Source organism: Gossypium hirsutum, chromosome D03 (assembly GCF_007990345.1).
Source record: "Gossypium hirsutum isolate 1008001.06 chromosome D03, Gossypium_hirsutum_v2.1, whole genome shotgun sequence".
Lineage (NCBI taxonomy): Eukaryota > Viridiplantae > Streptophyta > Magnoliopsida > Malvales > Malvaceae > Gossypium > Gossypium hirsutum.
In genome coordinates, this window is record NC_053439.1 from 2783187 (window position 1) to 2808033 (window position 24847).

At 30.3% G+C, this 24847-nt stretch overlaps 2 pseudogenes; one reads left to right on the forward strand and one right to left on the reverse strand.

Annotated features, from left to right (window-relative positions):
• The first annotated feature begins 17553 nt into the window (after positions 1-17553).
• LOC121215291 (peroxidase 73-like) lies at positions 17554-19688 on the forward strand (annotated as a pseudogene).
• Positions 19689-21229: 1541 nt separating this feature from the next.
• Positions 21230-22749, reverse strand: LOC121215259 (uncharacterized; annotated as a pseudogene).
• Between the last annotated feature and the right edge of the window lie 2098 nt (positions 22750-24847).

A 24847-nucleotide genomic window follows, 5' to 3' on the forward strand; every position in this document is an offset into this window, starting at 1 on the left:
TCAGACGTATTCATCACCTGCTGCTGAATGTAGTTTCGTGGGACATTCAACATTTTCCTAGAAACCGTAATAAAATTATTGATTGCTTGGCCAAAATGGCCTTTGATATGTACTAAGGATTGAAGATTTTTGGGGAGATACCGAGAGAGGTGCTAATGTTTTCTTTATGGTTTAAGCAAATAACAGCTCTACTCATAGAATTATTGTGTAGTTAAATCATTTTGTCTGTTATTACTTTACCAGAAAAAGTACATAATATTTCTGATTTAAAGGTTTAAGATTACAAATAATAATTAAATAAAATTATAATATGAAAAATAAATTATTGAATTTAGAGATGTATATCAAATAATGCTAAATTAAATATATTTTATTATTTGTCACTGTTATGTTATAGCTGTACATAGTACAGACTGGAACAGGATCCATCCTGGACCATATAAATGAAGATAAAATAGATTTGGTTTTCAGGAATAATTCAGATTTTTTTTAAAAATAAAATATGCTTTTATATATTTAAATATAAACTATATATCATGATTTTTAAAATTTTAAAAATAATTAAAAATTAAAATATGCAAAGGCAAATCTTTGACTATATTATATTTATTATGTTATTATTGAGGCTTTGAAAGATAGAAGTTTTAGGTGTAATGTGTTGTGAAATAAAAATGGATGATGATTGGATTTGGATTAGGGCAAATTTAAAAAATAATTTTAGGACTAAAAATTGAATTATAAATTTTAGAAGAAGGAGTAAAATGTAATTTTATTGTTATATTAATTTATAATTTCGCCATTTTAGAGGGGAGGGATAGGGGGAAAGACCAATCCACTAGTTGCCGGCTAGCTCCACCCTCGGCTAAAGTTGATTGAGCTTAAGTTTAAATGACATCATTGTTGTTATAACAATGAAAAGAAGGTAACGTTCAAATGTGTTTAAATACATAATATTTTGGATCAGTAATCGAGATGCTGGAAAGGTTGATTAGTGTCTACACTGATAACAGGGAAAGTCATAAGAAATGGAAACGGAGAGTGGATTATGGGATACATAGATATTTGGGTAAATGTTCAGCCTTTGATGCTGAACTGTGGGAAATTCTTCATGGGTTAGCTCTCATTCATAACAAGCATTATGGTGGTGTATTGATGCAAATCAATAGCTTGGAGGTGGTTAAAGCAATTCAAGATTCTTCTTTCTCAAGCTCGAACTCTACTCTCATCAGACGTATTCATCACCTGCTGCTGAATGTAGTTTCGTGGGACATTCAACATTTTCCTAGAAACCGTAATAAAATTATTGATTGCTTGGCCAAAATGGCCTTTGATATGTACTAAGGATTGAAGATTTTTGGGGAGATACCGAGAGAGGTGCTAATGTTTTCTTTATGGTTTAAGCAAATAACAGCTCTACTCATAGAATTATTGTGTAGTTAAATCATTTTGTCTGTTATTACTTTACCAGAAAAAGTACATAATATTTCTGATTTAAAGGTTTAAGATTACAAATAATAATTAAATAAAATTATAATATGAAAAATAAATTATTGAATTTAGAGATGTATATCAAATAATGCTAAATTAAATATATTTTATTATTTGTCACTGTTATGTTATAGCTGTACATAGTACAGACTGGAACAGGATCCATCCTGGACCATATAAATGAAGATAAAATAGATTTGGTTTTCAGGAATAATTCAGATTTTTTTAAAAATAAAATATGCTTTTATATATTTAAATATAAACTATATATCATGATTTTTAAAATTTTAAAAATAATTAAAAATTAAAATATGCAAAGGCAAATCTTTGACTATATTATATTTTATTATGTTATTATTGAGGCTTTGAAAGATAGAAGTTTTAGGTGTAATGTGTTGTGAAATAAAAATGGATGATGATTGGATTTGGATTAGGGCAAATTTAAAAAATAATTTTAGGACTAAAAATTGAATTATAAATTTTAGAAGAAGGAGTAAATGTAATTTTATTGTTATATTAATTTATAATTTCGCCATTTTAGAGGGGAGGGATAGGGGGAAAGACCAATCCACTAGTTGCCGGCTAGCTCCACCCTCGGCTAAAGTTGATTGAGCTTAAGTTTAAATGACATCATTGTTGTTATAACAATGAAAAGAAGGTAACGTTCAAATGTGTTTAAATACATAATATTTTGGATCAGTAATCGAGATGCTGGAAAGGTTGATTAGTGTCTACACTGATAACAGGGAAAGTCATAAGAAATGGAAACGGAGAGTGGATTATGGGATACATAGATATTTGGGTAAATGTTCAGCCTTTGATGCTGAACTGTGGGAAATTCTTCATGGGTTAGCTCTCATTCATAACAAGCATTATGGTGGTGTATTGATGCAAATCAATAGCTTGGAGGTGGTTAAAGCAATTCAAGATTCTTCTTTCTCAAGCTCGAACTCTACTCTCATCAGACGTATTCATCACCTGCTGCTGAATGTAGTTTCGTGGGACATTCAACATTTTCCTAGAAACCGTAATAAAATTATTGATTGCTTGGCCAAAATGGCCTTTGATATGTACTAAGGATTGAAGATTTTTGGGGAGATACCGAGAGAGGTGCTAATGTTTTCTTTATGGTTTAAGCAAATAACAGCTCTACTCATAGAATTATTGTGTAGTTAAATCATTTTGTCTGTTATTACTTTACCAGAAAAAGTACATAATATTTCTGATTTAAAGGTTTAAGATTACAAATAATAATTAAATAAAATTATAATATGAAAAATAAATTATTGAATTTAGAGATGTATATCAAATAATGCTAAATTAAATATATTTTATTATTTGTCACTGTTATGTTATAGCTGTACATAGTACAGACTGGAACAGGATCCATCCTGGACCATATAAATGAAGATAAAATAGATTTGGTTTTCAGGAATAATTCAGATTTTTTTAAAAAATAAAATATGCTTTTATATATTTAAATATAAACTATATATCATGATTTTTAAAATTTTAAAAATATTGGAATAATTTAAAATTAGGAAGAAGGAAAAAAATGATCACATCATCACATGCAATGAATTATGAATTACAAGAAAGTAGGGTTAATTTTTTGTTTTTATTAAAAGCAAAGAACATAAAAGAATTGGAGAGAGTGACATAGAAGCACGAGTTGCCGGCGAAGGGAGGTGCAACCGTATGGGGCGGTGGGTCCATTGGGGTTGCTGTAAAAAGGCTGAATCTCAAGCCTTGTGTTGTTGGTGTTTGCTATTAGGTCCCCCCCACCACCTTGAAAAGTGTATTTAATACCATCTTTTTTTTTATATCATCACTCTTGCATTATTAAACAATATAATCCGATTGAGTTTTAAGCTCGATTGGTATCAATGATGCTGTAATAACATGAAACACGTGGATTCGAATGTGTTTAAATATGCAATATATTTTAATTTTTAGAAAGAGAGTTATACATAATTTAATTTAGTTTGAAGTAGATATGTTTATGGGTCAGGTCACGTTTAGTTTGGTTGACATTTCTATATGCTACTAACTACTAACGCACTCTATGGTTACTAGATTTTATCACACCCACGATGTGGGTGAACAAAAATATTTTAGTAATATTAATTACCCTTTAAAGTAAGGATATTTTAGTAATTTTATAACTGAATTGGTATCACGAGTTTATATATACTATAGATTCAAGTTGGACTCTTAAATTAACTCATACTTGTAAATCATTAACTCAAACTTGTTTTAAGCTTTTCTATATTGTTTTTAAATTTTTAAATAAAATATGTTATTATATAATGAGAAAATAGGCCAGATCAAATAAGGCTCGAGCTTTGAACGTTGAAGTCTAGTTCAAATTCATATTTTAAAAAGGTCTATTTTTTAATCCAAAATTTATTTCTTTTTGACATAATATTTTTGTCTAAGCCCTTCAAAAATTTTCTTTTTTGACTTGAGCCCTTTAATTTTTAAATATCAAGCAAAACACTCCAATCTTTAAATAAATCTAATTCAAAAGGAAGAATATACAAGCTATATATACTATCAATTAAAATATATTATGTCTTTTTACAAGTTCTTATCATATATATATATTTTATACAATGTCTAGAACTACCCATAATCCCTTATCAACTGTTAAATAGGAGGATGATGCAGTTCAACGCACTCGAACCAACATCCTCCTACATTGACAATAATACCGATGTTAATCGAATTAATACTCAATCGGCTACCATATTATATTGTTAATGTAAGCCAAAACATGGGTCACTAATAGTCTGAAAATGTTGTCATATGTGTTACCTGCATGTCCACCCTGGATCTTCGAGCTTATATACCACACATATATAAAATTAATATTTTCTTTAGTAATTAAAACTTGATTTACTCAAAAATTTGAGCTACCTAACCTAATCATGCATTGTGTAGTTTTTTTAAAAATAATTTTTAAAAAAAAATCTAATTTATTATTCCCTAACAAAAAATCATTGGATCATGAAATTCCTAACTCATACTAATTTAATATTTTTTACTAAGAGACGTGACAATGTCATGACCCCTTTTTTAATTTAATTATTTAAAAACATAATTAAAAATTAATTGAAACAGCAGCTATTGAGAAGCTCAAGAGTCACGATCATCCAAGTTTGGGAAACTTGAATTATTGGGTTTGCTTTCATAATCAAGAGTTTAAGTACAAAAGATTAAAATATTAGCAAAGATAATGATGAATGATGGTGGAATCTAGCCCCTTTTTTTATTTATTGCTTTCATACAAAATTTCACCTTTCATTTAGAATTAAAAATAGGGTAAATTCTAAAAATAGCCACTTTTGTTTGCCTCGTATTACACTTTAGTCACTTACGTTATCGTTTTGTTACGAAATGGTCACTCTGTCGTTAATTAACCTCCGTTACCTCTCTAACGACTGTTCGACGTGATAGTTCAAATGGATTTTAAATGCCAATTGGATGTCCAGGTGGGTTTTGGAAAATTACTATCAGAGGTAAAGGACCAAAGAGGTGAAGAAGACGTTGAACCCAAGTTGAGGTGAGGAATTCATTTTCAAAGTAGAAAATCGGAGAAAATTTTCTAAAACCCAGCTATTACTTCTTTTTAAATCTATTTTCATAAACGTTAGAGAGGTAACGGAACTTAATGATAGAGTGACCATCTCGTAATAAAATAATAACGTAACATTTCAAACATAACTGACTAAAATGTAATCTGAGATAAATAAAAGTGATTATTTTTATAATTTACACTTAAAAATAAGTAAATAACAACGTCTGTCAGTGGAAGAACACGCCATGCCTCACTTTAAATATAAAATAAAAGAACAGAGTAGCTTCCACTTGGAGCATGTTGTCGGGAGCATTGCTCCATGCAATTCTAAGCTGTCTATGAGAAATTTTATTAATAGGTATAATTTAGCTATGATATGTGTCCCATTAAGGAGACATTAATATTAGATTTTACAGATTTAATCATGTGTGTTTGAAATATTGTTTTGTGTTAAGACTTGGTGATTCATCATAATACCTAACTTCCCCCACTACTGGAGTTTATAAAAACTCGTATCGCTACAAGTAGATTTGTTCATGGTCGGGTTATCCGTCCAAGTCTGAAGGTCCGTTTGAAATTTGGGAGAGTTTGAGCAAAAATATTAGGCCCGTTCAAAACCTCAAGCCCGGCCCAGTCTAACCTATTTTTAAGTTTATAACATTTATATTATGTAATTTAGAACACATTAAAAAAAATAAACTTATACTAAATATATAATGCTACTCTAATGTAAACATTAAAATAATGTTAAGATGACTATATAAAAATTTTCCGTAAATAAAAAATGTATAAAATTATTAAATATTAAAATAAAATAAATATTTTTTAAAAAATAATATGGGCGGGCTTAAAATGGACTTGGGTTAATCTTCTACAAATATGGACAGGTTTGAGTAAAATTTTAAGCCCATATATTGGGTCGAGCTTAGAAAACATAAAGTATGTTAATGTCATGGTTAGGCCTAGCCTGAACCCGGCCCAACCCGACTCATAAGCACCTCTAGCTACAAGTAATGTTTATTCGAGACTTGAGAGTTTCTTATAATTTTATTTGTTTATTTTGGTTAATTAATTTTATAATTATTTTATTTTTAATTTTTTTATATCCATATGTGTTATTGTTATAATACAAAAGCTGGGGTGGTTTGTTGTGGTGGTTCACATTACTGTGATGTAAAAAGCCACTAAAGTTAGTGGTCTTGGGGGGCCATCATGTGCTTGGAGAGGTTTTTTTGGAAGAAGTTTGTTAGGGTTTTGGCATATACCATAGAATAGGGACGAAGTTAAAAAAAATTTTAAGGAGCTAAAATTAAATTGTATATTTTTATGATAGCTAAAAAGTAATTTTATCATTTTAATAACTTATATATTTACACTTTTAAATGACTAAATCATAATTTTTATCATTTTGGAGGGCAAAATGTAATTTTATCATTTATTAACTTAACATTATATAAAATTTAAAAAGTTAAAAATTAATTTTCTCATATTAAGGGGGCCAAAGCCTCTACCAACCTCTTCCCGCCCCACCGCCATTGTCTTGGAGTATAACAATTTCCCCTAGACAATGGGAAGATTATAGAGTGATTTTCCCCAATATGATGCCTCCTGGTGAGGTGTTTAAGGTAACCCTATTCTAGTAAGAGTCTTTGTAGGCCTTGAGAGGCGAGCTCGACAAATCAAGGTGAATATCTTAAGAGGTTAAACTTGGAAAATATCTAAAAAACTAAACGCACACGTGGTTTTGGTGGTAATATGCAGTTGCATTTTATTTGAGATATACTTGGGAAGCAAATTTGGCAGGACTTTGACATATATCTTGGAGCTTTTCTCTTATTGTGATGGACAGGGCTTTTATATAGGAGGAGGAGGAGCTTTTATGTGAGTCTCATTAGAAATGTCATATTGTATAAGGTGATTGTAGAGGCATAGGTGCTTCATTTGGATATGATGGGATGACTTGGTAGTAGTGTGTGATAATGGGCAAACAATTGCCCCCTAATTAAAGGGAAGATTATAAAATAATATTCCTCGAGCATATATAGCATAAATTATTATTTTTCTTTCCTCGTAAATCATAATACTTGCAAATATAACGAGACTTTGAGTCAATTGTCCAAATAATTTCTTCAGCATGATTCAAGTCATTCTAATATCATATTTTCTTCCTTCAAAGGAATTCTTTCCAATGTAGGTGAGTTTAAAAATATTCTTAAGACGAAAATGATAGTAAAATGATGGAAAACTACATTCTTAATACGAAATTGGATGATCCATCAAACAAACTATGGAAACTATGCTCTTATCATGTTCCATCTTCAACTTACTTTCAATATAGGGACCATTAACAAAAGAAAAAAATATGAGCAAAAAAAAAAACTGGATTTACTTTGTTCATCGTCACGTGAAAGGAAGGAAAGGACTATACAGTGAAAAATAAAGTCAAGCAGCCAGACAATGGGATTTCAGGCAACTTTTAAGAATTTTAAAAAATATATATAATTTTGTGATTTTTTAAAAAATTTAATATTTTTTCACATAAATATATATATTTAAAAACATCAGTTTAGAATAAATGAATTATGAATTTTCAGAAATTTTTTTAGAATATTCTAATTGTTAGGATCGTCCCGAATAAGCAACGAACAAGTAAAAATAGTAGAAGAAATTGAGAAGATGAACACACAAATTTAACGTGGAAAAACCCCTCAAAAGAGGATAAAAAACCACGGGCAAAGATAAATTTACTATAATGGCAAAAGAATGAAGAGTACAAAAGATGGAGATAAAAACTAAACCCCGAAAACCCGAAAACAAAGAACCCTCAAACGTAAACACAAAATTCTCTGAATGTGTTATGAGTTCTAATCTAATGGGTGTCTCTTAATTCTAATATTGTAAAGGAGCCTATTTATAGGCTAAATTAGTAAGTCAAATAAACTATACTAATAAATGCTAAATATATTATACTAATAAATACTAAATCTTCTAGAAAGAAAATATATTTTTGTTTAACTTGACTTGCAAGCAATCTCTTAGAATTTGGGTCACACAATTCTAACAATCTCCACCTTGACACGAATTCTTTCAATGCCATCTTTGCCAAAACCCGCCACGGGCCTATCTTGAACTATGCAGGGAATTAACTGAGTCGAATCTATGCTTAGAAGCTGGAAGACTTCTAGCCTTCGACTTGTGCACTGCCAAATCAAAACTAACCCGGGTCTGATTTTCACGAATACAGTGCCCTAACTTTTCAAAACCTGCATCCAAAAGAGAACCTCTCTTCAACGAAACGGTCATACCTTTTTCCCTCCTATGACCAAGTTGCCTCCGCTTCAAATGAGTTGACTTTGACTCTGTAACGGACGAGGGACGTCCGATTTCACCGGTCACTGTAGAACCTTCCAGAATATAAAGACTACCGGTTCTTTTACCTTTTAACAAAACGAGAGCTCCATGAGATACTTTAATATCGCTCGACTCGATGTTGATTCTGCATCCTTTCAAGTCTAAAATACTCAAGGAGATGAGATTCTTTCGTAAATCAGGTACATACCTGACATCTGAGAGTGTCCTAATCGTCCCATCGTGTATCCTAATATTAACAGTACCAATACCGATTATTTTACTAGATGAATCGTTTCCCATGTGCACAACTCCACCTTCAACTGAACTGTATGTGGAGAACCATTCTCTATTGGGACACATGTGGAAAGAACATCCTGAATCTAGGATCCACTCAGACGTAAGCTTGGAGTTATCTCTCGTTGACACTAACAAGAAATCATCACCGCCTTCATCGACCAAATTAGCACCAGCTACATCTTCCTCGTTACTCTCAGCAGCTCTTTTATTTCGCAGTTTATAACAATCTGCTTTGACGTGACCTAACTTTTTGCAATAGCGACACCTTTTGTCTCGTTTCTTTGATGCTACCAAAACGGAAGCTTGTCTATCTGCTTTGCTATTCAAATCAAACTCATTGTCGAGTTTGTCTCTACTCAACAAATGACCGTTCACATCTTCGAACGAGAGTTTGTCTCTGCCATAAATCAGGGTCTCCCTGAAAGACTTGTATGAAGAGGGTAAAGAGCACAATAATAGCATAGCTTGATCTTCATCGTCAATACGAACCTCAACGTTCTTTAAATCATTTAAAAGAGTAATGAATTGACTGATGTGATCTTTAAGAAGCTCACCTTCGTTCATGCGAAACGTAAATAGACGTTGTTTCAACACTAAACGGTTAGCCAGAGACTTAGTCGCATAAAGAGTTTCTAACCTTTTCCACAAGGCGAATGAGGTCTTCTCCATCAATACCTCCTGCAATACTGTATTCGCGAGGCACAACTGGATTGCAGACAAGGCCTTTTCATCAAGCTCTTCCCATTCTGTTTGATTTAGATTCTCAGGCTTTTTCCCTGTAACAACCTTTTTCAAGCCATTTTGAACTAGAATTGCCATCATCCGAACTTGCCACAGATTGAAATTTGTCTCACCATCGAACTTCTCAATTTCAAACCTTGTTGCTGCCATCTCTGATCGGGCTGATCTATGAAAGTTAAACTAGCTCTGATACCACTTGTTAGGATCGTCCCGAATAAGCAACGAACAAGTAAAAATAGTAGAAGAAATTGAGAAGATGAACACACAAATTTAACGTGGAAAAACCCCTCAAAAGAGGATAAAAAACCACGGGCAAAGATAAATTTACTATAATGGCAAAAGAATGAAGAGTACAAAAGATGGAGATAAAAACTAAACCCCGAAAACCCGAAAACAAAGAACCCTCAAACGTAAACACAAAATTCTCTGAATGTGTTATGAGTTCTAATCTAATGGGTGTCTCTTAATTCTAAGATTGTAAAGGAGCCTATTTATAGGCTAAATTAGTAAGTCAAATAAACTATACTAATAAATGCTAAATATATTATACTAATAAATACTAAATCTTCTAGAAAGAAAATATATTTTTGTTTAACTTGACTTGCAAGCAATCTCTTAGAATTTGGGTCACACAATTCTAACACTAATAATTTTCTAATTTTTTGGATTTATCACAAAAAAATTTTAAAAGTATCAAATTGATATTTTAGTTAAAGTTCAAGGACCATATTAGCTATTCAACTTATGAGTTAATTTAGTATGGCAATAGTCTATTACTGTTCTTTTTGGAACTTTTTAATGACGGGGTGATTAAAATAAAGATTTACTAATAATTAGGTGAGTATTTACCCAAACAAAATTTTATGGAATAATGAGAAAGTGACTTAAATAATCAATTTCAAATAATTTAATAATTTAATTATAATTTTCCATAATTTTAAAATCAAAATGTAAAGTCATCAGGAGAACGTGAGTTCGAGTGCGTTGAAGTACATTATCTTCCTATTTAATTATTGGAAAGGGGCTATAGGTAGTTAAGATATTATGATGTTAAACTCTAAGCTTGTCATGTTATCACCTAAAAAGTTACAGAAAATATTTAAAAAGTACAACTTTTTCGAAACTTTTAAAAATTTTTAAATGATGACATGGCACAATTTTAGGATGCCATATCATCATAAATTTTACAAAATCTAAGTTTAGGGACCAAATTAAGAAATCAATCAAGTTTCGAGACTAGTGTGAATAAAAAAAATTCAAAAACTTAGGAAAAGTAATCAAATTCTAGGACTAAATATTGCTTTATCCCATTGTAAGAGGTTTTTAATTAAAAATTGTAACTTTTCACTCTATGTAAATGGGGCTTTTTGGGCAGCTTTTGCTCTCAAATATAAGATGAATTAAAGCCCAAATTCTCTTTTTTATTTTCAGGCCCAAAAAGTTGATAAAACTTACCATAAACTCATGCAGAGGCAAGAGGTAGTTATCCATTGGGTTATTAGCCCAGGGGCCAGGATTAACCCTTTAGTTTTTTTTTTTAGTATTTAGATGGTATTTATGTGAATTTTGTATCATAATTACTTATAAAATTTTATAATAATTTATTAAAAAATTGATAGGATAATGGTTTATATTATATAAAATTTAGGATGCATATTTTGTCCATCGAGGAGTAAAAAAACGATACAAGTAGATCTAGGTTGATGCCATGTGTCATTAAAGTGTAGATTAATAATAATTATAATGTAAACTATATTGGTAGTCATCAAACTATTACTAAATTTCTTTTTTGGTCACTTAATTATTCGATTTATATAAACAACGAATAATAAAAGTAGAGAATAACGAACACAAATATTTTACATGGAAAATCCTTAAAGAAGGAAAAACCATGGGTAAAGTAGGTTTCGGCTTTTCATTGATGAGTAAACAAACGAGAGTACAATATAGAGAAAATAAACATAAATGTAGAACTTGTATATTACCTAAAACCCTGAATACAAAGTTCAAAATCTCAAAGAGCAACCCGATAAACATGGCATTGTTTGTCTAAGTCTTGAACTTGCATTGTTTGTCAAATCACCTCAAAATGGATGGAAAAGTTAACGTCTATTAAGTTTTTTATGTGTCATCCACATGGTAGTCTACAATAACAATTAATTAATTTTTAAATTAATTAATATTAAAATTACTCTTTATAATTTTATACTTTTTTTAAATATTTTTTACAACCCTTTCGAATTTTTGAAATTTTAAAAAATTAATTAATAGCTAAGATGGCATTAATGTGTATGTCACGTCGACAATTTAACAAATGTTAATTTTTTCATCCATTTTTTGGTGAAATATTAAATATTGGGCTGAAATGACTATTCTTGGTATTAAAGGCATAATGTCAAATTTAACCCTCAACATTACATTTTTATCAATATGGTAAATATTGTTTTTTAGCTAAATTTGACCATAAACATTTCAAAAAATAGTCAAATAGCTCTTTTTAATAGAAATGCTGACTAAAATAATAATTTTTAATGATGTTGGTGTGGCAACTTGAATGAAAATTTACATGTACTTTCATGCTGGCATAACATTAATTGTCTTATATGTCATTCAACAAATAATTTTAAAACTTATAAAATATAAAAATATAAAAAAGTTCTTAAATTTAAAAAAAAATACCATGAAGTACACTCATATTTCATTAGAGCTGTCATGGTTAAAAATTAAAGTTTCAGTAAATATTTCCATTAAAATGAACAATTTAACTTTTTTTTAAAGGTTGAAAGTTAAATTTAGCTCAAAAAATAATAAAAGTCAAACTGACAAAAATATAAACATTGAGGGCTAAATTCAACACAACATCACTATTAAATGATGCTCAAAAGTCGTAAAACAAAATTTATTTTTGTTAAAATAATGTCCAAAAACTAAAATTTTAAAATTAATACCAAAAAAGTTAAAAATTAATCTGAATTATTATGAACGGGTTCGGGTTGAACTTAAGTATGATATTAACATAATTTATGCTTAAATCATTTTTCGAACTCAATATTTTCAGACAAATCCTTTCAAATTTTAGACCCGTTTTCTTTTAACAAATCATATATGCTTTTTTTGACAAAATATCTAGAACTACTCATAACTCCTTCCTAACCTTTAAATAGGATGATAATGTACTTTAACGCACTGAAAACTATGTCTTTTTACATTAACAATAATACTCATAATAATCGAATTAAGACTCAGTTGACAAATTTAAGACCCGTTATTAAATTTGGATAGAACTCTGAATTAAGAGGGCAATTTTTTCTTCACCTAATAATTAATTGAGGCGTGTCTAACTTGTTTATTTCGATAAGACTATTTGCCAGCTCAATTCCCTTTATCCTATCCTACAAAATGCATGTGGTATACACACTATTGACCAACGTTTTATCGATTAATTTTCTAATTAATAATCACATTTCTGACTTTCATATTATCATTTCTGGTCCATTTTCCATAAAATAAGTAATATAATATAATTAAATTAAAATATGTACAATAATTTCACATGGCTCGGAAAAATAAATAAATTTAAAAGATTGGATCAAAATAAAAAAATGCTAAAAGGAAGGGACAGAGAAAGAGAGAATTCAATATGGTAGATTTGCTTAAACTGTTAATAAATTGGTTAATATACTGAAAATGTCCTTAAACTATTAGAAATTGTTTGAACGACTCCTTATACTCTTTTTTTTTTAAAGTTAAATAAGGTGTTAAACTATTAGTTTTAGCTATAAAAGCTCTTAATTTTAATTGAAGTGAAAATATTTTTAATCATTAAACTATTTTGCATTTAATGTTTGATTTGAATTTGATGATAATAGTTTTTAAAATAAAAATAATAATATTTTAAAATTTCTTAAAAATGCATATAATATGCTTAATCAAACTCTTTTAAAAATTCTTTGTACTCATCGATTGAATTTTGACTCGATTGGTATGGGCTTTGTTGTCAATGCAGGAGGATATGAGTTCAAGCGTGTGGAAACACATTATCCTCCTATTTATGGGTAATTTGAGACATTGTCTTAAAAAGAATAGATATTATCAGAACTTATAATGAGATTGTTCAAAAAAATTCTTTGTACTCATTTAACATTTAGGATAAATGACACTAATCCCTAATGTTAGAAAAATACTCTATCAGCTCCTCAAGTTCGAAGAATATCTCGTAAATTTTGATGTTGTGTTTTTTAGTAGTTTCTTTTAAATATTTTATATAATTATTAAAAAAATTTAATATTTTTTTATTTGTTTAAAAAAATAGTTAATTTCGCTAGATATCTCTAAACAATGACATTTATTTTAAATTGGTCTGCAAACATCAAAACGTTTTAATTACATCCTAAACTATCCTTGTTAAATCGATCAGACACTTTCGTTATGAAACCGTTAATTTAACCATTAAATGACATGTAAAATTTTATACGACATAATTTAAAACGAAACTTTTAAAGAAAAGTAAAATGTTGTTGCATTACTTTTAAAATTAAAAACTAAATATAAAATAACCCCTCCCCCCAAAAAAAGAGAGTGAACAATTGTTTGTATAAAAAAATTCGAAAACCTCAAAGCTAATATTTTCACAATATTAAATTTTCTTTAAATTTTTTATTTTAATAAGATTTGACGTTTTATTTAACGGTTAAATTAACAATTTTAGTAACGGAAGGACCTTATTGATATAACATCGATAATATAATAATATAATTAGAATGTTTTAAAGTTTAAGGATCAATTTAAAATGAAGATAATAATTTGAAGATGTTTGATATAATTAACTCTTTTTTAAATAAACTAATAAGTAATTAACTTGTAAACCATACAACTGGCCCTGCAATAGAAAATAACATAACACCAAACAAAGGGCAGCCTTGCCTTAGACAAAGCTATAATTATTAAAAAATCATGTTTTAAGACAAAGGGGAAAAAAGAGAATCTTTTTACAAAAAAGGTAAGAAAATAAAAGGTTACGTACATTAGTAGTAAATTATAATAGCCATCATTTTCCAATTATATTCCCTTTATTTCTCTTTTTCTCATTTATATCCATAAAGTTAATATTATAATAATTTCTGGGCCAGATTAATCTGAAATCATATTCATAAAATAAGGTTGCAAATTATTTAGCGAAGATGACTACTGGAGATTTAAATAAAGTTTATACTTTTACAGAACTTTCAACAAATGTTTGAGTACTGATGTTGGCTGATCTTTAGCAACTCGAAATTATAGTAAACTCCCATTAAAACTACGTCGACTAATTTCTAAAAAAAAAAGAAATTAAGGAAAATGTCGTGTTGTAGGCAAAATATTAGAAGTGGAGAAGAGAAAATGCCTTTGATCACGTTGTTTTGATTATTAAAAATATACAATTATTGGTGGGGCTGTAATGGTTATAATAAATATTTATATAAAATAATTTTTTTAAAATATTAAAATGAACTTATGGATCAATTTGAATAAAATTATAAAGCATAAAACAATTGGATCATAATCTAATTGAATTTTTTTTTTAATTTATAAATTATATATATTTTTAAAAGAGTTTACAATATAAATTACAAATAATAGATGTTGGATATTTTTTAAGTTTTATTGGTTGACTTAATTTATAGATTATATATTTTTCTTTTTATTTTATTTTATCTTTTCATTGTTTTTATTAATCAATATACCAACCAATTTTAAAGGAAAAATAATTAAAAAGTGATTCCATTTTAGTGTAGAAAATTATGAACATTTTAGATGATTAACTTTTATTATTGTTATACAAAATTACCCGATTCAAAATTCGACCCAGAATTCAACCCTGCATAATAAAAACAATAGACATCCCAAAGGGAGGGGGGTCTTATTCTTCCTCTCTACTTCCGATTCTCTACTCCGAGAGAATAAAACTATTCACAACTATTGATCCAGTGCATCAATTATTATTATTATTATTATTATTATTTGTCACTTTCTCAATAATAAATATAGACAATCCAAGTTATGGCAAGGTATAATTTAGTAATTTGACTAAACAAATGATTGCATGATGATCCCACTCTCTATTTAACCAATAATTTCATAAAATCTTGCATGGTGATATCAAATTTCCAAATTCCAACAATAACGCTTGTTTTGTTCATATTATTTCAAGTGAAATTACTTGTGAAGTCCTTGAATTAAATTAATCTTTTTATTACTAAATAAATTAATTTAATTCATGAATTATTAAATAAAATTAATATCTACTCCGTAAAAAACAACATCAAAATTATTATTTTTCATCTGCAGTCCAATTTCAAACAATATATTCCATTACAGAACCATCAGAATCTCTTAGAATATAACTTTGTTAAATAATAAATAATATTTTTAATTCTTTTAATAATAATAAAACTAATTTAATCTAATTGATATAATAGAAGGACTTGTCAAATAAATTCACATAATCTTTTAACATCTCATTTTCTAAAATGTAAAAAGTTCACTTTTCTTTTACTATTTTTAGTCATTGAAGCACACAAAAGGGAATAGTCTTAACGTGCATGCAACGAATTTTCAATGGAAAATGCACATTTTCATTGTAATTATCTCTCTCCATAATATCATCTTGAAGTAAGATTTTAGCCTTTTTTGAATTAAATTTAAACTTTTTTATCTATTGGTAGTAAAATTTTAAATTAATCCCTTCTTAAAATTTAAAATTCATAACTTAATCCTTTAAAAGTTGTAAAATTTTACATTAAAATAATAAAATTATATTTTTAACTTTTTAAAAATTTATAATTCAAATTCAGTCCTTTAAAAGATTTTTTTACTCCGCTCTTATATCATGTGTTTAAAGTTCGAACTTATATTTTCCTTTTAAAAAAGAGACCGAGGCGGCCATTGACGGAAACCAAACAAAAAACAAAACATCATTATAACGTCTCTTTCCCTGGAACTTGTCTTTCTCTGTATTATTAAAACAACTATGCACACACATTCTTTAATTACTATGCTGTTTCAAAAGATTCTCTCATCCAACTGGCTTTCCGACCCCTTTGAAAATTCTTCTTCCTATGCATTTATTTTCGGGTTAATTTGACCCGAAGTCCTCAAACTACAATTCACATTGTAAATCGGACTAGAATTTCAATGTGTTATACCCGAGTTCCTCAAAGTATTAATATTGTCTAACGTGAAGTATATTTAAAACATGGACCAAAGGCGAAGCCAAGACTTTTGTACAGAAGGCTATACATTTTCGTGTTAAAATAATTTAGATTGAATTATTAATTTGTTAGAGGGATTAAAATGTAAATTTTTCATGTAACAAAGGTGGCCAAAGCCTTAGCCTATAACTTTGACTTATAAACCACTTGGATATTATTAAACATCAATGACCACCAACTCGAAATCTAGGTAATATCTGGGTCATCTATTCGCGACCCGACCAGGCCCCACGAGATAGATGTGTGCGAGACATACAACAAGAAGATAACTAGGAGAGCTCGTGGTATCAGCTCGCACGAGCCAAGTGGAGTTCTCGGTCCCAGTTCGTATATACCCAAGGAGTTTGCATATAGGGGGCCGCAAGGTCTAACAGGCTACCTAGAACGGTATACGTGTCCAACATGCTAAAAATCTGTTCAGAATGTCAGTCATATGAATTGTGGGGTCAAATCCATGAACAATAGAGTCAAATCATGAACAGTGATAATATGTATAAATACTTGAATGTTTTCTTTAATGATACACACAGAAAATTACTCAACGGATATTATGCATTGAAAAAAAGATATCGCTCTTAAATTATATTCGATTAATATAATTTGATTATCATATTTAAAATATACCAACATCAAATCTAAACTTGCATTTAACATCTAAATTGATTGAAAGACCTAATTGATACAATATTAATACTTTAATGACTTAATTATAATATTTTAATGTCTAAGAACCAATTTAAAATCTAGACAATGGTTGAGGGACGTCCGGGAAATTAACCTTTTATTTTATTTTTTAATTAACATTTCCAAATGTCTCTTTAAATAACCCTTTGTTTTTCAACCTCACTGCAATTACTCGAAATTTTCAGACCCAAAATGGCTCACTTCATTACTTTTCTACTGGTACTGTCACTTTCTCTTACCTTCTCCTTGCTCCCTGAAACAGCTTCAGCTCAACTAAGACAAAATTACTACGCTAAACCTGTCCCAATGTAGAATCCATTGTAAGAAACGCCGTTACTCAGAAATTCAGACAAACTTTTGTCACTGTCCCCGCAACTATCCGCCTCTTCTTCCATGATTGCTTTGTCCAGGTTCTTTCAAAAAGCACAACCATTTTCCAGTTTTTCACCATGTTGGAGCTGATGTTATTTTATTTATATATATAACAATCATTATGTTGTTTTCAGGGTTGTGATGCTTCAGTAATTATTCAATCCACCGGCAGCAACAAAGCCGAAAAGGACCACCCCGACAACTTGTCGTTAGCCGGTGACGGTTTCGACACCGTCATCAAGGCGAAACAAGCGGTCGATGCGGTTCCGAGTTGTAGAAACAAGGTTTCATGTGCTGATATTTTGGCAATGGCGACTCGTGATGTCATTGCTCTGGTTTGTATTCTTCTTTTTCCTTCTCAAACGTACATTAGATTTTCTTTTTGGTACAATATGTTTTTTACTTAACAATAAAGTTATAAAATGTTGATCTAATTATATTTTTTTCTTTTTTGTCACTAAACTATGAAAATTATGAAATTATCATCTAACTATTTAATTTTGTTTTTCTGGTCACCAGCAAGCTAAAGTAAAATAAAACATTTAAAAATCTAAGATAGTTGAGTGACTAAAAAAACAAAATTGAATAATTAGATGATCATTTTGTAACTTTTTATAATTAAATTTATGGAAAAAAATGGGGGGTTTTGTTTAATTTAGTGATGAATGTGATGATGGGTTGCAGTCAGGTGGACCATCTTATGCAGTTGAATTGGGGAGGTTGGATGGGTTAAGCTCCACAGCAGCTAGTGTCAATGGCAAGCTGCCTCATCCAGATTTCAACTTGAACCAGCTCAACTCTATGTTTGCAGCACATGGACTCACCCAAACTGACATGATTGCTCTTTCAGGTACTTCCTTCTAGACTCAGATGTGAGTGTTGGTTATAATTATGTGCCTAGCACGGGGTGTTCAATCTTTGTAAGCTTGACCACTGTCAGGTCTTTGTGAATGGATCTAATTTAAGTTAACATCTTATATTAGCTGGCAATAATTTACAACAATTATATAAAAAATAAAAATAATTATAAAAATTCATGGGGTACATATGGCATTTCACGTGTCATTGTAATGCAAATAAATGAAATTTTTAAAAGAAAGAATCGTCTTACTCTTTGATCTAACGTACGGTGACTACTTTGCCATTTTTTAAGTTGAAGGGGCAAAAGTCAATCTGACTTTTGGTAGAAGTGCATCCACAAGAATTTTACCTATTTATATTTATTTATTTTATTTTTTGGCAGCTGCACACACCGTTGGATTCTCTCATTGCAGCAAGTTTTCAAACCGGATATACAATTTCAGCCGTCAAAGTGCAGTAGACCCGACATTGAACCGAGCATATGCGACCCAACTACAACAAATGTGTCCTAAAAATGTTGATCCAGGATAGCCATTAACATGGACCCTAACACACCACGTGCATTCGACAATGTTTACTACAAGAACTTGCAACAAGGCAAGGGATTGTTCACTTCCGACCAGGTTTTGTTCACCGACAAGAGATCGAAGCCAGTCGTAAACGCTTGGGCGGCTAATTCGAATACATTTAACTCCGCTTTCATCACCGCCATTACTAAGCTCGGCCGTGTCGGTGTTAAGACGGGGAGGAATGGGAATATTAGGAGAAACTGTGATGCTCTTAATTGATGAGAATGTTAATTTTTGGTCGTGAGTTTCTTGTGTAAACTCATTCTTTTTTTTTAGGAGAGGACATAATTGTTTAATAATGTATTGTATTGGAGTAGATTTAAAACTTGTAGTTAATATCTACTTCTTTAATGGGCCTAGGCTCACTCCAACAAATATATCGAGAAAGGAATAATATAATGCATTGTAATAAGTTAAATTTGTCAACAAAAGTCAAAGAATAATAGTGACGGGGGCTGATAGCAAATGTTGCTCGAGCCTGGATTGAATGTCAAAGAAATGAATTAATGTTTAGTTTAGATGTCGTTTTCAACTTTTCTTAAATTCTTTAGGTGTAGATTTCTAGATGGATCTCTTTTCCATCACCACGAAGCAGGAAGAGAAAGGTAAAAATACCTCTCCAGTCCCTCTCAATTTTGAAATTGAGCAAATTAATCATTCTCAAAGAATCCAGAGTAATTTGATCGCTGTCAATTCAATTTTGAAAGTGAACAATTAATCACGGGATTAATGTCTTTCGTCAATTGTGCATAATTTTGATTGATATATAACATTTTTAGCCCTTGATGTTTACATGTTTTGTCAGTTTGGTAATAATTTAACAATTTAGCCTATAACATTTGTGTAAATGTCGAGGCTAAATTTGTTAAATCATTACCAAATTTACAAAACATACAAACATCAAGGGCTAAAATTGTTGTTTTATTAATAAAATTATGTACAATTGATTGAAAACATTAATATCGTGATTAATTGTCCTTAATTGCTCACTTTCAAATTGATAGAGATTAAATTTCTCCGATTTTTTTTGAGTGGGACTGGAGAAGTCCTTTCTACCTTTTAAAAAAACCAATAAAAATATACTTACCAAAAGAAAAAAGTTTCAAATACTTGGCAAAAGGATCATTGCTTAGGCTCATTCAATATACTTACTAGAACTCATACATATCTACATATCTGGAAGACTGGAAATCACATCGTATGATAAGCTATGATTCAGAAGAAAGTATAGTGACAAATTGATGAACAAAGTCGGAATTTTCGTAACAATTCATATCAGAAACAAGTTGAGCCATTTTAGTCATTCTCACTGAATCACAGATAGATAAACAATGCCTAAGCATGCGCTAATAGTGAGTTTAGATGCCGACCTATCCAAGATACGAAAAAGCAAACAACGAGGGAATTATAGAGCAGAGCTAGACATATGAAGTGCACAAATGAATAACCAGACCATTAGACCCACCTTGTTTGGGATATCAAGTTTGAACCATTTGTGTCTTCCTACAACATATGCAAACATAATAACACGAAACGATTTCGGGTTCCTACAAAACCATGTGCTCTATGCTTTCATCTATCAGGCCAAGTATCCGACTAGTAAAACATTGGAAAAGACAAAAAGGTTATGTTCCATGAATCAGGGAAACAGATGAATCTCACATGCCAAGCAGAAGAAAAATGAGTGAAAAGCATCAAGAAACATGTAGGGATACACAGTTCCCTTCAAAAGAACCATTTTGCAATTTAATGATCCGATACAACAAGCAGAAGGATAAATCGATATAAACAAGCAGAGGAAAATTATACTGTAATGATTAAAGCTCAAACGACAAGTTGAACAATTGCAGGCCTGAAAACTCGAAGATGAAATTCATTATTTAAAAATAAGTGTTCGACAAAGCAAATCAAAACTATAGATACCAAAGTGAGATAGTTGCTAACCTATTCGAACAAGTAGATTCAATGTAGTTGAGCCTCACCATGTTAAATGTCACTACTCAGATCGATCAGAGTGATGACCTAATACATCTAAATCAGATTGACTCGAAGCTCTTGTAGCCTTTATTATTTACTTCATCTGTTAATAGTATGACCAAGATCCATGTTAGAATGGACTTCATAATCGAAATACTTCAAATTGCTCGGGATGGAACCTGCTTCTGACCCAAATAATCGGGCAAAATACCGTTCACTTTCTAGGGCAAGCAAGCAGACCTTCTCGAGTTGTGTTGGCCAGTCTGCTCCAAGAATCAAGGGATTTAGCTCCATTGCGACTTGAAAGTCTAGCATTGATGCTGAAATGTGCCGACTTTGTTTTAGGCCAAATTTCACGGGTTGCATCCTGTTCAAAGAGGACATGCACCAATTATGACCTGGTTCTATAAGTTTCTGTCCGGATCTAGAACTAGAAAGTTCCAAGCACGGTTTTATCAATCTCTTCAAGAAAACATCGAGACAATTGTTTAACACATCAGCGGAATCTACTGAAATGCTAATCCTCCATCTCCAACTTCCGTTCCAACTCTTTTCAATGAACTGGTATCGGCAGTTCACCTCTATAAGACAAGTCTCAGGAGCAGATTCCAATCCGCTCCGAGGAACTTTCCATGTTTCTTTAGCGTTGAAAGAGATGCCGAGTGGGGCTCTAACAGGACTCCTACTGTGAATGCTCGGACTCCCTTCAGCTTGATTAACTTCTTCTCCGTCCTCCACAGAACCGGGCGGTCTGCTACCCAACGAAAGCAATTCAGTCGCACTCTGCTGTTGTTGAACTTAGGGTTTTTCCCATGAGGCCCTAAAGGACTCAACTGGTCCCTCAACTTATGGTCTCGAAGATTCGGGGTCCGACCTTTACGAGGGGATTGAGGAATGTCTTTGCACAACGACTGAGATTACTTCTCCGATACCCATTTGGCAATTCAACACTTAAAGAACCTTCCAATTTCAATGCAGGATTCTTCGAAAACAAAGCATTTCGAATAATTGATCTAAGGAGACGGTTATGAAGAAAACATCTCTCGCCCTATCGTATCAATGCAGAGCTTATAATCGGGTTTCCGATTAGACTCAAAAATCTAGCAACCAGATGGAAATATTCTCGCATTTACACGACCAATCTTCCTTTCGATCCGAGATTTCAACTCTAAAGTATCTACACGAGTAAAATGCCGATACCCGGCATTTCGGTTCCGAAATTCCCAAGTTCCTCACCATCCAAAACTTAATTCTCAATCAAATCACCAAAAAAAAAACCCCCTAATTTCATCTATTAACATAGAATTCAACGGGGTGACCAATTCAAACAGTTCCAAAGTTGCTAAATTCAAACAAGATGAACAAAACCCAGATTAGAAACCACTAAACAAACGAATTAACTTCATTTAACTAATGAACCAAATCAAAAACCCTAAATCCACTAAAATCCATTACACTAGAAAATCCAGCTTTATTACAAAACCCAGACAGTAAGAACCCAGAAAAAAACACTAAAATGGAAAGAAAGCAAAAACCCACCTGGATCAAGGAACTGTGCAGCTGAATTTTCAGTTGACATCAACTGAATTCATAAAAATAATAATCATTATTGTTGTTAGTCCATTTGAAACTTGAGAATGTAGGGGAAAAAAAAGAGATTTAGGGCAAAGCAAGCAATTGGCCCTTTTACTTTGGAAGCTTCTTTTTGAGTCAACAAGGTCAAAGGAACACGTGCGACAACTTCTAAACTGGACAGATTTTGTATTTTCAGTCGCGTGTTCGGTTTTGACCAATCAGTGTTTGAAGTTTTGGTTAAATTCTGCTATTAGTCCACTATAACTTTGGAAAGTTTGAATTTAATCCATGTACTTTAATTTGGTCCTTTTTAGTCCCTATACTTTCAAAATTTAAAATTTCAGCCCTCATCAAATGATAACTTTTAAATTTATTAAGTTAAGTTATGCCTATTTTCAAATTTGATATGGCAAACATATTATCATATGTATAATGTCATGTCAGCTTGTTATTTCCACAATAAAAATCCATTAATGGATTAACAACTGTATTTGTATCAAGATTGAAATTTAAAATTTTTAAAGTATAGAGACTTAGAATGATCAATTTGAGAATGTGAATTTAAATCTACAACTGTACACATAGTATAAGACTAATTATTGAATTTAACCAAACGAATTTAACATCTACTGTTTGGGGTCAGGACTAAAATCTCAAAATTGAAAAGTACAATGGCTAAAATTGACCAATTCGAAAAGCATAAGGACTAAAATTGATCAATTAATTATAGGGACTAAATCATAACTTTCGCAAAAAACAGAGACTAATAGTAGAATATAACCTAGAGTTTTTTTGTACAAAAAGTGTGGTAAAAGAATCCTTTAGTCCTCTAAAAATCAGAAAATTTTAACATTGTCATTCGACATGAGCAACTAAGGATAGTAATTATTTTTGCATTATACATTTTTTTAGGTATAATCAAATTTAGCTCCAAAATTTACAACATTTTGTCAATTTGATCTGATTACAATTAGCATTCTGTTAACATTTATATAAAATATATATATTACATAAATAAGGTATGGACCATATATGAAAATTGAGTTTTGGGATAATTCTTTGAGTTCAAATATATTTAAAGTGGTCCTATTTTTTAAATTAATTTTAAATATATTTTCTTGCTATTAATACTAACCATAATAAATAATAATTTTATAGTTACTAAAATTATAGTTTAATGGGTTCTTGCCCTAATTTAATTTTTTTTAAAGTGTATAAACATATATGTAATTTATTGAAAAAAAATATTTAATAAAATTTGAAAAATATAAAAAATAATCATCTCTTGCATTAATTTAATTAGTTTTATGATTTATAAATAAAATTTTTAAAATATGAATTTTAAAACTAATATCTATTTCAAATTTATTAAAAAATACCAAAAAGTATATTTAATTAATATAATAATAATCTGTGCAATGCACGGATAAAAACCAGTTTACCACCACTAAAAAATGTACAATTGAAGAAAAATATTAACGCTTGTACGAATTGTCCTTAGTTGCTCACATTCAAAATGTCAGGAATAAATGCTTAATTTTTCTAAGAATGGTCAATTGCTCAATACTAAAATTGAGAAGGACCGAAGAGGTCTTTTACAAAAAGTGTTTTAAATTTGGCTCAATACGCCCAATACATGACATAATTTTTCTTAATGTGGTCCTTAAAGGTTGTTTTTTTTATATAATGTGGTTACATTGTGTTGATAAAAGGCATAAAGTTTAATATACCGGAGAAAAAAACTAACTTTACATAAAAGTGTTTTAAAAAGGACCTTAAAATATCAAAATATTGAATTAATATAAAAGATTAAACGCCCTATTTTACTAACTATTAATGTTTTCATTTTGGTCATTCAACTTTTAAAAGTTACAATGATTATTAAATTATTCAAAAGAAATGAGCTATTAATTTTTTTAAAAAAATTTAGCTAGTAGTTCAACTAATATTCGACGACAGTATGGTGGATCAATACTATGTGAGTAAAAAGGATATACATTTCCAAATCTACTAATAGTCAATATCAAAGATCGAAGATAAAAGTTATTTGAATTTTGATTCGCAAATTTTTGACTCAAAAAAAAAAAATAAAAAAAAAGTAT